General features: G+C 60.6%; 1 protein-coding gene and 1 long non-coding RNA gene across 4 annotated transcripts in view; one reads left to right on the forward strand and one right to left on the reverse strand.

Moving 5' to 3' along the window:
• Window positions 1–1,803, reverse strand: part of TNRC6C (trinucleotide repeat containing adaptor 6C) — a 116,209-nt gene extending 114,406 nt beyond the window's left edge. Inside the window, exon 1 of one of the 2 annotated variants that reach the window (XM_070060236.1) lies at window positions 1,310–1,803. The gene's annotated coding sequence lies outside the window, so the exon portion shown is untranslated. The remainder of the gene's footprint in view (window positions 1–1,309) is intronic. The other variant, XM_070060235.1, reaches the window with a different exon arrangement.
• LOC103346562 (uncharacterized) lies at window positions 4–10,243 on the forward strand. 2 transcript variants are annotated; one of them, XR_007916873.2, is made up of 3 exons: window positions 9–795; window positions 6,969–7,059; window positions 9,159–10,243. It is a non-coding gene; the product is annotated as an uncharacterized lncRNA (long non-coding RNA). The 2 variants fall into 2 exon arrangements; XR_011383329.1 differs by having other exon boundaries at window positions 4–795; window positions 6,969–10,243.
• Window positions 10,244–11,017: the final 774 nt, after the last annotated feature.

Genomic DNA, 11,017 nt, shown 5'->3' on the forward strand with positions numbered 1-11,017 from the left:
GAGCTGCATACATTTCTCACGATCCAACATGCGAAAGAAAAACAGACCAGACTAAGAATTTTCAGCTATGCAAACACAAATATTAAAAATGTCCATATAGACATCTGCAAACCCTTTCAGGGTAGAGTCACAGCTGTCCAGACCCTCGCTCGGTCTGCAAACATTAACAAGAAGATGAATTCAGATAACGCAACTGTCATTTAAATCTCACTTTCCCCACCAAGGCTGAGGGGTTCAAGGCCAGCGCCACCGCCGCCGCCGCCGCTCTGGAGTAACGCGGACGCCCCGAAGGTGCCCTCTGCGAACCCAGCTCGTGCGGCCCGGGGCTGAGTTCCATCGTTTATCCCTCCACGCAGGGCCGAGGGGAGTCTGCGACCCACGAATCAGTGCAGCAGCCCCGCACCCTGCACACCGGCCCCCGCTGACCTCCGAAACCGCTCAATTCCAAAGGCAGGCGGCAACGCGCAGGCCAAGCGCCCCGCGAGGGTCAGAGACGCACACGCCTCGCCCAGCATCGCCGCCACTGACCGCCTGCCCCGGCCCGCGCGCCCCGGCTGCACAATGGAGCCCGCCAGGCGGGCGGCTCCTTAAGATGCGGGGCCGAGGTGGAGGTCTACACACGCACAGACCCGCAGTTCACGCCCAGCGATAACCGAGCAGACCGTGCGCACGGAGGTTCGGTCGTCCCGCGCCGCCTCCCGGGGCCGCGGGGAACGCGCGCGCCGGCGGCGACGCCCGCAGCCACACGTGCCCCTTCCGACGCCATCCGTCGACGGATTCCTTCTCGCCCGCAAGGTAAAGCTGCGGACCAGGCACCGCGGGGAGCGGGGCGGCGGGGGGCGCCGGGGCGCCGCGGTGCGCTCGCCCCGCAGAGGCGGGCGAGGCGAGGCGGGCGAGGCGAGGCGGCGCGGGGCTCGCCCGCGTTCCCCGCAGCCCGCGGCGCCGCTGGGGCCCCGCACGGCCCAGGCCGGCTCCTGTCACCCCGCGCGCGCCCGGCGTTCCGAGACAACGCACCGCGCTCCGCGCCCGCAAAATAAACAGCCTGGATCGGTGCCCGTCGCCAGCCACGCACAGTCTGCGTGCGGGCGGCGGGGCAGGCGGGAGCCGTCCTCCCCCGCCGCGCTCGTTAAGGAGAAAGAAAAAGGAGCCGGCTCGTTCCCGAGGCGCGGCTGGCCGGACGCCCGCACCGCCCGCCTCCCGCACCGCGCCGCGGGGCTGCGGGCGCCGCACGCGGGGCGCTCGGGCCACCTCCCGCCCCGGGCTCCGCTCCGCCGAACAAAGGGCCGAGCGGCGCGGCGGCCGCGCTCACCTGGGCTCCGTCCCCGGCGGCGGCGGCGGCTCCGCGGGGCTCCGGCGGCGCGGGCCTGGCGGCGGCGGCGGCTCCCACAGCGGCGGCCCGGGGGCCTCGCGGGCGCTCAGGCGGCGGGGGCCCGCTCGGGTCCCGGCGCGGGCGGGCGGGCGGCGGCGGCGCGGCCCGGCGGGTCCAGGGCCGGCCCCGGCGAGGCCGCGGCGCGCCCTGCTCCTCGCGCCGACGGGACGCGGCTCCGGCGCGGCCCGGGTCCGAGGCGGCGGCGGCGGCGGCGAGCTGGGCGCGGGGCCGCTCCGTTCCCTCCGTCTCCGGCTCGGGAGGGCCCGCGGCGGCGGCGGCGGCGGCGCGCGGCGGGCGCGGGGCCGGTCCTGTCAGCAAGCGGCGGGGCGGGCCGGCGGCGCTCAGGGCTGCGCGGCAGGGCGGGCGGCGGCGGCGGCGGCGGCTCCCGGGGCCGTCGCGCAGAGGTGCGGAGCTGCCAGCGCGGCCATCTTGTTGCTCTAACTGACAAGAACCCCCCTCCCCCCGCTCCAGCCAGACGGGGCGCTCGCGCCCCTGCCCCGCCCCGCAGCGGCCTCCAACAGGAAGTCGGCCTGGCCCCTGGCACGTGACTCCCACCGCATCTGCATACCGGAGCGCCAGCTGGCCAATCGGCGCTCCGCTCCAGAGCTCCGCCCCCACGGGCCCCTTCCTCTCTCATTGGCTCGCCTTGGTCAGGCCACGCCTCCCCCTGCCCCCTTAATACCCGCCCGTGCTGCGCTCCTCCAGACCGCGCGGGCAGCGCCCGGGGGTGCGAGCTGCGCGCTCTGCCCGGCCCCGACGCGCGCTCCTCCCGGAGCTGGCGCTGCCCGGGGTCCTTCCCGTTCGCCGCCTGCCCTCCCGCCTCCGGGGGCAGCCTCCGCTCGTGAGCGCGCCGGCCGGAGGGGCGCCGACGCGGGTCTGCGCGGACGCTCGGCCTTCCTGGCCAGGGGCCCAGGCGTCCGGGCCCGGGCTTCGCGTGGCGTTTTCGCCCCGCGGCGCTGGCCCTCTGTGCAGCGTCGGCACCGGCGCGCGTCCGGCCCGTGCCGTGCACGCGCGATGCACCTCCCTGCGGTGCGCACTCCTACACGCGCCGGCCAGGCCCGGAGCATCCCGCCCCAGGGAGCCCCCGCCGCGCTACAAACAAGGCTCGCTGCGAAATGGCCCCCCGGGGGGAGAGGTCCCTTTCCCCAGAGCGCAGCCCTCCCGGTCTCGGCAGAAGCCGGGGGCGCTCTGGCCCCTGCACTCCCCGAAACCTCTTCCCGGCTCTCGGAGGCGCGTGGTGCTGCGTGCGGCGCTCGCTGGTCTTTAGCGCTAGGCGAGGTCGGGCTCAAGGAGCTGTCCCAGGAGGCTCCTTTCAGCTTCGCGCCCAAGCCCGGAGGAGGCTTCCCGGTCTCCGAGAAGGGCCGCGGGGACTGGTACGCCTGGCCGCGGCGCCCACCGCAAGCGGCACCGGTACTTGGGCTATGCGTTTCATTACCGCAAGCGCTGTGCTTTGAAACAAACGGTGGCGGGTGACCGGGACGCGCGCCGGGTCCTGGGAGCCGCGCGCGCTCCGTCTTCTCCCTGCCGGGCTCCGAGCGCCCCGCGCCCTGGCGTCTCCACGGAGCTGGGGCGTCCTGTGCGCCCCCTCCCCGGGAACGCGGGCGGCTGGGAGCGCTCCGAGGGCGGACGGGGCCTCCGCTGTCGAGCGCCGCATCGCCATCAATTCCCGGCTGCGGAGAACCAGCCCCCTTCTGCGTTCCTCCAAGGCACCGACGTCCCCCACGGCCAAGGCGCGCCGCAGGAGCCCGCGTTGGAAAGACGCGCGTCGGCGTAGGAGGTCGCCGGGGCACGCAGAGTCCGCGTGTGTGCCAGACCGGTCATCGTGAGGAGCTGAGCCTCGCTTGCTGGCAAACAGAGCCTCGGTTACGCTATTTAGCCCTTGTCCTTGATGCTGACCCAGTGGCTGCAATCTCCGGACTCCCCCTATCTGGCTCCTCGCCCCTCGCCCGCCCCTTGTCGAAGACCGTGCGCCTGCGGGACGGGCAGCGCTTGAAGACTGGGTTTTTCCGAAGCCAAAGGAGACTCCTGGTTTCCCGCGCGGCCTGTGACGGCGGAAGGCATTTAAAAGTCAGGCTTGGTACAGGAAGGTTGAGACTGGAGACGGCAGCATGCCGGGTCGGGCCGCGTCCCTGGCTGGTGGCAGCTTGGACTGAATCAGGTACGCTAAGGAGGCCAAAGTTGCAAAATGGATCAGGTACGTATTTGGGGTCTGTGATGCTCTGACCAGCCTGGCCACCACTACTTCCTAGCATAAAAACAAAAACAAAACAAAACAAACAAACAAACAAAATGATCCACAAACACGGGCAAATCCAACAAAACCGCACTGAAGCCCCTGGAATATTACATGTGACTTTAAAAAAATTTTTGTTTACTAGAAAGGCAAAATGACAGAGAGAGGGATCCTCCTTTTGCTGGTTCACTCCACAGATGGCGGAGCCAGCCAGGGCAGAGCCAGGCCAAAGCCAAGAGCCTGGAGCTCCATTCTGGTCTCTCATGTGGGTGGCGGGGCACCAGGGCCATCTTCCGCTGCTTTTCTAGGTGCTTTGGCAGGGAGCTGGATCTAAAGCGGAGCAGTGGGGATTCCAGCTGGTCTCTTTGATATGGGAATCCACGGTCCCAAGCAGCGGCTTAACCTGCTGTGCCACTCCATGCGTCCCAGACGTAACTCTTCAGAGGTCAATTATGGATAGACGGGGAGGACCAGACTACATTCGAGCTCATGGGAAGAATTCCCGTTTTAGGTGCCCCTGTGCTCAGCAAGGCTGGACACATGATGGTTTGTTCAGAACTACACGATCTGCATTAAAATAGCGCCAAGTTCCATGGACTGTACCCTGAGCTGGTCAGATCCCACAGCAAGTGCCACAGCCAGTTCTGGGTACGAAGAAAGAAACAGACACGTGGAGGGCCGTTGTGGTCGATGGAATCTCCTGTCCTTGGAGCATCGGCCAAAGGAGCAGAGAGACGGGCAGGGAGGAAGAGACAGAGCAGGATGCTGTCTTCAGTATTTAGCCTCCCGGGTACAAGCAGGCACACATACATTCCCATACAGGAATGGCAGGGAGTCAGCTCAAGGGCGGAGAGCTAGGGACCGCCAGTACCCAGCCCCGTGCACCACCCGCATCCCATCAGCCTCCCTGCCGACCCAGCAGGGCTGAAGATGGTGCACCCACTCCTCACACAGCTCAGCCTCGCTCTCCACCACTGGCCAGACACCGTGACATCACCGGACACAGCCACGAGCGCCGCGGCAAACCTGGCCTCCCTCCCTAGCCCCGCCTCCTATGAACAATCAATCAAACCTTTCTCAAGCACCACCCCTTGTCTTCTGAGAAGGATGACGCCGGCCTGGGTGGGGCCAGCTCTTTCTGCACTTGTGCCTTGAGTGTACACTGTTGCATGCTTTGCAACAAATACTGCATCTCCGCTCACCTCTGGCTGTCCCAGTTGTATTCTGACGTGCGGGAAGACAAGAACCTGGACCAAGTCTAGCTAGGGGTCTCTCTGAGCTGGCCTGGGGCTCTCAGTCCCCACAACAGAGCCAGGACTTGAACCCAGAGACTCTGAAGTAGGATACAGGTATCAGAACTGGCATCCTAACCCCCAGGCCAAACGTCTACTCGTAGAGTTTTGTGTGTGTGTGTGTGTGTGTGTGTGTGTGTTTAAATTTATTTATTTATTTGAAAGGCAGAGTTATAGAGAGGCAGAGAGAATGAGAAAGAGAGGTCTTCCATCTGCTGGTTCACTCCACAGGTGGCCACAATGGCCAGAGCTGAGCTGACCCGAAGCCAGGAGTTTGAAGTTTCTTTTGGGTCTCCCACACAGGTGCGGGGGGCCAAGCACTTGGGCATCTTCCACTGCTTTCCCAGGCCATAGAAGAGAGCTGGGTCAGAAGTGGAGCAGCCAGGACTCGAACCGGCACCCATATAGGATGCTGGCACTGCAGGCGGGGGCTTTACCCGCTATGCCACAGCGCCGGCCCCAAGTTGTTTGTAATAATGCACATTTTCCAGGGACTTTTTAAAGACCCTGCAGATGCCTGGAATTCAGTGTAATTGTTTTCATCAAAGTACATTCATCTTTTAATTCCATTTTCCACAAACTTCATGAAGTTCTGTGTATGTGGAGAATGGTGGAGGGTGTTCTTGCTTAGTGAAACATGCATGGACCTGAGGCAGGAGGACAAGGGTTTGGGCCAGTTCCTAAGGTTCTCAGGGGTGCAGTCCGGGCATGGAACACTGATGGCTGGTGGAGTCTCCATGGGGGTCTCAAGTACAAGAACAGCCTCATTTACTCGGCCCTGGGACACTAGGCAAGCAGCTCTAGGAATGCTGGGGTTCATTCCATGCAGGTCTGCCAAACTGGCCATCTGGTATACCAGGGAAAGGGGCAAAAGCCCTTCCTTGCGGGAAGAAGGGAGGATCAGCCCAGGCTTCCACCCAGACAGGCTTCTCTGTGGTACCCATTCTGCTGGTACCCTGGGAACAGGACTTCCTGTCAGCAGCTCTTGGATTTGGCACTGGAGTGAGCTCCTCGTTCCCGGGCTAGCCGCGTCATCCTTGTGTTTGCTAAGGAAATACTTGCAAGCACCTGGCACGGGCAAGCCCACCTGCCACCACCCCCTCCCCGGCCACCTGCCTGAACTGCTGATGGTCTGAGCCAGGACACAAGAAAGGCACAAATGCCTCACCCCCCTGCTCTTTTCCCTTTTTCCCTGACAGTCATCACCTCCCACCACATAGAGGTGGCTTTGCGCTGCATTGGAGTGCATCATCGCCCATGCAGGCTCTTGGTGAGCTGGGTTCACAGGTGCATCCCAAACACCTTGACAGAGTGGGCTCTGGGCACTTGTAAATGTGTCTTTGTTGAATTAATGCACTGAGACGCACTATGACAAATGTCATAAAGTTAGGGTCCTGTAGGAGAAACCAAAACCACATCCTGAGGTTAGGTGTGAGGGGTGGGCCAGAGAAAACTCCTCAAGGAATGGGGCATTCCAGACAGCCCTGCAGGGGTGGAGAGGCCCTCTCCCCCCCCTCGTTCTTAGTAATATACCAATTCCTTGGGGACTTAGAGCAGCACACAGAATACCAGGGCTTTTCTAATGGGTATTTCCTGAGGCCTTTGCAGTGCTGAGATTAAACAAGAATGAATGTATTTTTTTTTTTTTTTGACAGGCAGAATTAGACAGTGAGAGAGAGAGAGACAGAGAAAGGTCTTCTTTCCGTTGGTTCACCCCCCAAATGGCCGCCATGGCTGGCACTGCGCTGATCCGAAGCCAGGAGCCAGGCGCTTTCTCCTAGTCTCCCGTGCGGGTGCAGGGCCCAAGCACTTGGGCCATCCTCCACTGCACTCCCGGGCCACAGCAGAGAGCTGGCCTGGAAGAGGGGCGACCGGGACAGAACCCGGCGCCCCGACTGGGACTAGAACCTGGGGTGCTGGTGCCGCAGGCGGAGGATTAGCCTAGTGAGCCGCGGCGCCGGCAAAGAATGAATGTATTCTATAACTTCCACTTTCCTCTCTCCCTGAGTAAACAAAAATGCATACTCGATTGTGGGCAGGCAATGAAAATCCCTGTTTTCCTGATCTGTTGCAGGAAGCGAGTTATTCCAACATCCAGCAGCCTGAGCCGTGAGCGCGCACTGCCCAGCTTCTGAGACTCAGGAATCCAGGAGGTGCCCGGCTCGGTCTGTCTTTTTCTTTGTTAAGATTTATTTATTTATTTGAAAGGCAGAGTTGAGAGCGAGAGAGAGAGCGAGAGCGAGAAAGAGACAAGAGCTTTCATTCACCGATTAATTTCTCAAATGCCTGCAACACCTGGGCCAGGGCCTGAGCCGGGCTGAAGCTGAGAGCCTTGAACACCAACCAGGTCTCCCACGGGGGTGGCAAGGGCTCGAATACTTGAGCCATCACCTGCTGCCTCGTAGGGTGTGCGTCAGCAGGAAGCTGGAACTCTGCAGGCACGCTGATGCGGGATGTCGGCTTCCCTAGCGTTGCCTCAGCAGCTGCAGCAAACGCCTGTCACTCCCCTTCCCTGCTGCCGCGGGCCAGCCGCATCCGGCTCGGACTCCGAGACGCTTTCAGTGGCTCGGTCAGCGATGGCTGCTAAAAGGAAGCAGCCTTCAGAAACGGCGCTTGCCCCTGAAAAACTCCACAGTATTTTAAAAAGCTATGTTTAAAGTGTATTTGAGAGACAAACAGACAAAGGAGCTCCCATCCTCTGGGTCACTCTCCAAATGCCTGCCAGGCCCTAGCCCGGGCCAGGCAGAAGCTGCGAGCTGGAAACTCCTCGAAGTCTCCCACGTGGGTGGCAGGAACCCGACCACCTGAGCAGTCAGCTGGGGCCTCCAGGGTCTGCACCAGCAGGAAGCTGGATGGGAGTGGAGCTGGGACTGGAACCCAGGCAGTCTGGGCTGCTGGCCTCCCAAGCAGCATCTCAACCGCTAGACAAAGCTCCCGCCCCTGCCCGTGTTCAGGTGGTTGGGATGTGTCCCATCAAATGCTCAGTGACATGGGAGGATGGTGACCAGATCTCGAGCCTGGGCTGGAGCCTGGGGCTGTAGAAGGTGCCTGTGGGGAGGCAGGAACCAGCTTGGAGAAGTAAGGAGTTTGCATGAGACTGTAGGTGGTGACGGTGGCAAAGATGGCTCCACCAAAATCTGCCCTGCGCTGCTACCCTGTGGACAGTAGGCCATCCACAGCCTGGGACTACGTTTCCCAGAAGCCCCTCCGCATCCAGGCAGGTCACGTGATGAGGCATGGACAATGGAGCCTGAGCAGAGGCCTTGGGATCCTGGGGCACGCCAAGGCCCCTGGGAAGCAGCTCTGCTTCCTCTCTGGCTCCCTCTTCTGCCCGCAGGCAGAGGTCCCAGGCGATGGAGGAGGTTGTGCATGATCGAAAAGGGCGCCGTTCAGAGTCTGGGACTTGACTGTTAGCGCAGTGGAGATGGTGGCCCCAGGGTGGGGTCCATTCACATTCAGATGTTTGTTTGAAAGGCGAGCGACAGAGAGGGGGAGACAGAGATCTTCCATCTGCTAGATTCTCTAGGTTCTCTCCCCAAATGGCCACAGCAGCCTGGCCTGGACTAGACCCTCTGGCCTCCCCGATGGGTGGCTGGGACCCAAGCGCTGGGGCCACCTTCCACTGCTTTCTCAGGAGCATTGGCAGGGAGCTGGGTCAGAAGCAGAGCAGCTGGGACTCGAACTGGTGCTGGCGACACGAGCCGAGACGCAGCCTAAATGTTTCCTTTCTTATCCCCAGTAGTGGGCCATTGAGCTTCCTGACTGCTGTGTTCCCACCGTGGGGCCGGGTCCCCAGTGGGTTTCCTTTTGAACTGCTTTACTACATGTCTAGTGGATCCCACAGGAACAGAACTGTGTCTAAGTGGCTCGCGACTGTGTCCCCAGTGTGTGGCACGTAGCAGGTACCCCGTGAATACCCGCTGGGTGCCTGAATAGCTTTCTGTTATGGGCATTTCTGGCTTCCTGGCTGCCTTCCACTGGGTGTCGGGCACGGCTTCATCACGGTGACACTGGGCCTGAAGAGGTGTATGTCAGGGTCACAGCAGGGACAAGCATCCCGGGCTCAGGCTTCCGTGTGTGTGTGTGTGTGTGTGTGTGTGTGTGTGATAGAGATAGAGAGAGATAGAGAGAGAGAGATAGAGAAAGAGAGAGAGAGAGGTGAGGAAGCCAGTTTGAGGAACAGCAACATATTTCATGGGCAGTTGGGAAATGGAAGCGCATCTGACCGGAGACACTCTGCTGTGACTCTGGCTCCAATCAACAGGTTGAATAATCAGAAGAATAAAGTCACAGAGACAAAAATTCACTGGCTTATTGCAGCTGCCTGAGCCACAGAGTCAAGCAGGTGATACACCAAGGGCAAGGCCGGCCTGGAGCCAGTTCCAGGTAATGCAGTCTCCTGGGGGGAGCCCTGCTGTGAGACCAACGTCGCCTCTGGATTGTAGCGTTTATTTGGGAAATCCCGATGCCAGCAATGGCTGTCAGCCACATCTGTCCCATCTCCAGTGAGGCTCCCAGGGTCCCTGGGAGAACAGAATCGGGATTCCGGAAGCTCCTGAACAGCCCGTCTTCCTTCAAGAAGACGGTGCCAGGACCTGGGGAGCCTGGTCCTCTCAGGGGCCGTCCACGTTGAACCCCACGAAGACACGTGGCAGTGTGTGCATCCGTGGCTGGCAGTGGGTGCACGAGAAACCAACCCCAAACCCAATGACATTCAGAGCTTGCCAAACCTCTAAATTTGGCATCTGGTGTAATCTGGAATGGGCCAGACGGTCCCGGGTGTGCATCTCGTGTAGCCTGGGCAGGGTTCCCGGCTGCCAGTTGTCAGATGAGGGTCTCATGTGTCGCTGGAACAAGGGCGAGGCTAGATAACCAGATTCCCACCCTGGTGAGCTACTGCTGGCTTCTTGATGTTAGTCCTCCCAGATACAAAGTATCAGACATACTCTTTATGAAACAATGTAGAAGATACAGAAAAATGAAAAGTATCACATTGTTCCAACCCTTAGAGAGGCCCTTGTGGGCATCCCAAAGCATTTCCTTCCGAGCTCAAATCTTAGCTCCTTTTTTAAAAAAGTCCTGTAGCTCCGTGAGTTGTTGTGGATTACTCCCTGGGGAAAGGAGGGGCACGTTTGTCCTGGGAGTAACAAACATTCTGTTGCAAGAAACTCTGTAAAAAGCATTGCCGTAGCAGGCCTATCATTTGGTGACGTGGATTTGCCAGGGTTTATGTAACAAATCTAGCAGATGTCAGATCTAAGATGCTGGATCCAAGCCCTCCTCTTGATGGTATCTATGGAGGCGGGGTTTGGTTTGTTAAAAATGTTCATGTATCTGAAAGTCATGGGTTGAGAGAGAGAGAGAGAGAGAGAGAGAGAGAGAGGAAGAGAGAGAGAGAGATGGAGTGAGGTCCCTGGAGCTCAGTCTGAACCTCCCGCGGGGGTGGCAGGGACCCAAGTACTTGAGTATCACCTGCTCTCTCCAGGGTGTGCGTCAGCAGGAAGCTGGACTGGGAGCAGAGCTGGGACTCAAACCCCCACTCTCTGCTATGGCACAGGGCATCCCAAGCAGAGATGTAACCTCTGTGCCGTGCGCCTGCCCCACTGGGAGCCTTGATGCCCCTTGGTGATGTGATGATGCAACGGCATTGTTTCTGGGAGCAGCGCTGGGTTTGGCCACAAGTAGGTTTTAGAACGAATATCTCCCCCGGCGTCACCCCACCCACCAGACAGCAGATGCTTCCTCCTGAAGGGCAGGTGCTGGTAGCTGCTGTGTTTATTTGGGGAAATCTCATTTTTAATGCAGGAGAATAAATGGGTCCATTTTCTTGACCCACTTCCTTCTCCAACTCCGCAGGGAAAAGGTGCTGCGAAGCCTCAGGTACTGCGCAGCCCGTGGGGAGACGCAGCCCCCGAAAACCCGCAGGCAGGGCACCGAACCTGCTCCGCCCCAGCTCGCTGCTGGATGGCACTTGGCCGAGCCTGAGAGAATGGCCCCAGAGCCCCACAAAGGACAGGCCGGTTCCTCCATCCAAGGACCGGTGTCCAAAGATCCGAGACGCTTCCCTCGGCTGCTTGGATACAACCAAGCCTTTGTATGTCGGGGTTAAACGTGCCTTGTAAT

Source organism: Oryctolagus cuniculus, chromosome 17 (assembly GCF_964237555.1).
Source record: "Oryctolagus cuniculus chromosome 17, mOryCun1.1, whole genome shotgun sequence".
In the NCBI taxonomy this organism is placed as follows: domain Eukaryota; kingdom Metazoa; phylum Chordata; class Mammalia; order Lagomorpha; family Leporidae; genus Oryctolagus; species Oryctolagus cuniculus.